This window comes from Crocuta crocuta, unplaced genomic scaffold (assembly GCF_008692635.1).
Source record: "Crocuta crocuta isolate KB4526 unplaced genomic scaffold, BGI_CrCroc_1.0 scaffold114, whole genome shotgun sequence".
NCBI classification, from domain to species: domain Eukaryota; kingdom Metazoa; phylum Chordata; class Mammalia; order Carnivora; family Hyaenidae; genus Crocuta; species Crocuta crocuta.
In genome coordinates this window covers 1,066,214-1,070,328 of record NW_027530000.1, presented here as the reverse complement: position 1 = coordinate 1,070,328, position 4,115 = coordinate 1,066,214, and the positions used below count along the sequence as shown (strand labels likewise).

At 42.0% G+C, this 4,115-nt stretch overlaps 1 protein-coding gene and 1 pseudogene across 5 annotated transcripts in view; both read right to left on the bottom strand.

Annotated features, from left to right (window-relative positions):
- ZNF10 (zinc finger protein 10) overlaps positions 1–2,697 on the bottom strand; it is a 19,718-nt gene extending 17,021 nt beyond the window's left edge. The window contains exons 1-2 of one of the 5 annotated variants that reach the window (XM_077763591.1): positions 2,636–2,697; positions 1,706–1,762 (exon numbers count right to left, since the gene is read on the bottom strand). The gene's annotated coding sequence lies outside the window, so the exon portion shown is untranslated. The remainder of the gene's footprint in view (positions 1–1,705; positions 1,763–2,635) is intronic. The other 4 variants (XM_077763590.1, XM_077763592.1, XM_077763589.1 and 1 more) reach the window with 4 other exon arrangements.
- The window catches only part of LOC144231207 (tubulin alpha-1B chain-like), an 8,138-nt pseudogene continuing 6,695 nt past the window's right edge, over positions 2,673–4,115 (bottom strand).

The window sequence follows — 4,115 nt, the reverse complement described above, 5'->3', positions numbered from 1 at the left end:
AGTTACACTTACTCTCTGTAAACTTCTAATTTAGCTGTATGTTCAAAAGTTTTCATAACAAAATGTGAGAAAAGGGAAGACTGAGAAAACAGAGAGATATTGTGTGGAAAGAGGCAAAAATGATGCCCTTGGCCTTGGTTCTGTGTCAGATACACATACAGCCTATGCCACACCCAGTCCTGACCTTCCTTCCTGGCCAGAAGATACAAAACATGCTGATGTGACAGGAGACTTCAGTCTGATGTGAGACATCCTATGTGTATTGTAAGCAAAACAGACATATTACAATATGAAACTTCTTTTTCCTTAAAACAAAAATTATTAAAACCTGTAAGCTTTTTAAACTATGTAACTAAGCCTTCAGTGTTTAAACTATGTCATGAAAACCAAGGTAACCCATCATTTCTAGGGAGTATCTCTTTTTAACAGAAACATTTTCTCATCAAATTATGAAAGGGAACGAGCTACTTCCATAACGCTTTTAAGATGAAGACATATGAGGAAAGGAAGGGGAAAAATACTTTCAAGCAGAGAGGGAGGCAAACCCATAAGAGACTCTTAATTAAATACAGAGAACAAACTGAGGGTTGATGCAGGGGGCAGGGGAGAGGGGAAAGTGGGTGATGGGCATTGAGGAGGGCACTTGTTGGGATGAGCACTGGGTGCTGTATATAAGGGATTCATCACGGGTATCTACCCCTGAAGCCAAGAGCATACTGTATACACTGTATGTTAACTTGACAATAAATTTTATTAAAAATTAATTATAAAAAAAGATGAAGATATAAAGAACAAAGTGCATAGGGATTCTTGGGGGGGGGAAATCCCAGTTTTATTTCCTAGACAACTGAATTTAATAAAAACAGAACTGTTCTCATTTCTATTCACCTTTGTTCTTATTTTCTATCTCCTAGTAAGATGTTAAAGTTTTCCATATAGCTCAGGTATATTTCTAGTTAAAATTAATATTAGGTACTTCATTGCTATTGTGAGTAGGCTATCTTTTAACAAAGGCATGTGTTAACTTGTTACTGAAGACAGTAAAGCAATCTATTCACTTACATATTTCCTTTTCAGTCACTTTACTAAAACCGCATTCATGTTAACTGAATCTCTTCTACATGGTAGGGATATTTATAATAAATAAGAATAATTTTGTAATCTCTTTTCCAGAAAATATACCTTGTTTCTATGTATATACTGTCTTGTTCTAAGCAGAATTTTGAGACAATGTTAATGTAAAATACTGCTGAACAGACTTCCTTCTTTATCTGTAGCCCAAATCCCTTCCCTGTGACTAGCACATGCTCAGAGTTCAAGAAATGTATATTGAGAGAAGGAATGACAGAACAAGGGAACAATATTTGAAAATAGGCATGAACATGTGAAATTCACCCTCCAGCAGCCTTTGCTAGACAATTTTAATGAAACAGAAAAGAAGTAAATGAGTTAGGTCATAGAGAAAAGTTAGTGGAGGGCTGAGGTGGTTTAACAAGGGTGAGGAGGAGTTATGCTGTTTAACTGTCCAGACAGTTAACTACAGTCAACATCGCCAACCTGACACATTTGTTAGCTCACATTCTGGATGCCATCTCGTCTTCCCTCTTACTTTTCAAAGCACAGTGTATTCTGCTACAGAACTGAAATGCTTCACCTTCTTCATAGACTCTGGGTGGGGTCTATGTAACACTGATGTTAACCTTACCTTTGACATCATACTAGATGTTAGATGATATGCACCATTTTGATTGGCTTAACAACTCTAGTGTCAAGGAAAAATAAGATAGTAATTAAATTTGAGCTGTCTCTGAAAAATAAAACTAGGTTCATCACATAAACACCTCCAGTTAATCTACTTGATTAAACAAACACACACACACACACACACACACAGAGTTAGGGGTGCCTGCCTGGCTCAGTTGGTAGAGCCTGAGGCTCTTAATCTCTGGGTCGTGAGTTCAAGCCCCACACTGGGTGTGGACTCTACTAAAATAGGGACGCCTGGGTGGCTCAGTCAGTTAAGCCTCTGACTCCCGGCTTCGGCTCAGGTCATGATCTCACAGTCTGTGAGTTCGAGCCCTGTATCAGGCTATGCTGGCATTTGGAAGTAAAAAAGTTTTTTAACTTAGTATTTTTACACTCCATCAAGAAACAGAAACTTATCCAGCCCTTTCTACAGGCTGGATATTAAAAGACCTACTTCTTCAAGAAGCAAGTAGCCTTTAACTCTGATAATATCCACAAATAGAATCCAATAATATACATATTTTAAAACCAGTATAATCACGTTGGATTTCTCCTAGGAATGTTGAGACTCTTACTGCTAAGAAATTTCCTCCTCGAACAAAAACAGCATGATCATTTTCAGCAAATGCTACAAAAAGCCATATGCAAAATTTGAAACCTACAGCCCTAGCTGGGGAAAAGGAAAAGCAGGATCAGCAGACAACGTATTTTGGTTCAAACCTCCCACAAGCACCACACAGCACAGACACCAAACGCTACGAGTGCTGTCATTACCCTTGCAAAGCGGCAACATGCGCTATTAATAACTACGACGTGAATCCAAGAATCACCCGCAACGGGGAAAACAGTCATCCAAGCAAGGGGTGAAAATCACAGGAAGAAAACTTACTTACGGGGGAACCCACCGTCCAGCCGGGGCGCTGAGGTTAACAGGCACCAACACGACGTGCCNTCCCGTGGGGGTGGGTGAGCAGCCCGGCCTTGCCCGGCCGGAAGGCGGGAAACGAGGCCCGGCGGGCGCGGGGCCGAGCCGGGGCCGGGGCGGCGGTGGGGGTGAGGCTGCAGGTCAGTGATGGGCGGGTCACCACGGCCGCGAGCTTTTCCNTCACTTTGAGACTAAGGCCTCCATGGAGAGCAGCCTCGGCTGCACCCGCCCCAGGTCCAGGAAGAGCCTCAGATCGCTCAGGCTGAAGCCACCCTCCACCGCCCTCAGATCAGCCAGCCAAAGGGAGGTAAAAACATTCCTGTGGTCTGAGCCAGGGACTGAGGACTGTCGATAGTTACTTTGTACACACTAGCCAATCACTTGCCTGCACCCCACGTGGGCCCTTTGAACTCACCTCATAATTGGTCATTTTCAAAGGATTCTCAAAGGTCATGATTGGGTCCCGCAAAAGTAACGGATGCCTCACAGATACTGAATGGTCAAAACTGTTGCCATGGGGGTGTACAATTATGATTGGTGCCTGTGTGATGACGCTATACGTACAACGTGTGCACTGTAACACCCCTGTCCCTTACTCCATAAAAACCCTGCTCGCTATTGTTCGGGGCTTCACCCTGCTGCCACTGTGCCGGTTGACGAGTGAGCCCTTGCTCGAGCTTGTAATAAAGACCCTAATGTACTTGCATCGGTGTCGGCTCCTTGGAGGTCTCAGGGGACTCGCGATTGGGGCATGACAAGGTCATGATCTTAGCCTTGGGATTTTCTCGTGCTCCATCTATACCTTCCCCATTTGTGCGCGTGCTCTCTCAAAATAAATAACCTTTTTAAAATAAGGATTTGAAATTGTATGAACCTTTATTTGGGCCATGAGTCAAAGAAATAACTTAAAAAAAAACTGAAAACAGGTGGGAGAAAGGGGAAATGGGGATGAGCATTGAGGAGGGCACTTGTTGGGATGAACACTGGGTGTGGTATGTAAGCGATGAACCACGGGAATCTACCCCAAAAACCAAGAGCATACTTTACACACTGTGTGTTAGGCAACTTGACAATAAATTATATTTTTTAAAAATAATAAATTTTTTAAAAAATAAATTTTAAAATGGGTAAGAGAAAAAACTAAAAAAATAGTAATGAAACCTGATAACAGACAGGTGCCTGGGTGGCTCAGTTGGTTAAGCGTCGACTTGGGCTCAGGTCATGATCTCACGGTTCATGGGTNTAGCTGTTATAGTAACAACAGCAGTGTTTCAGCTTGTCAATAAATCTTACAAATGTTGTGCAAACGATGTTTAAATGTGATGTTCTTTTATTACATTAGTAAACAACTGAATTGAATTTGTTAATATTTTACTTGCATTTTAATCTTCTTTCCTTATTCTATCCGTGATGTTTAAGGGTGGGGTCTCTCCCTACCGGATGG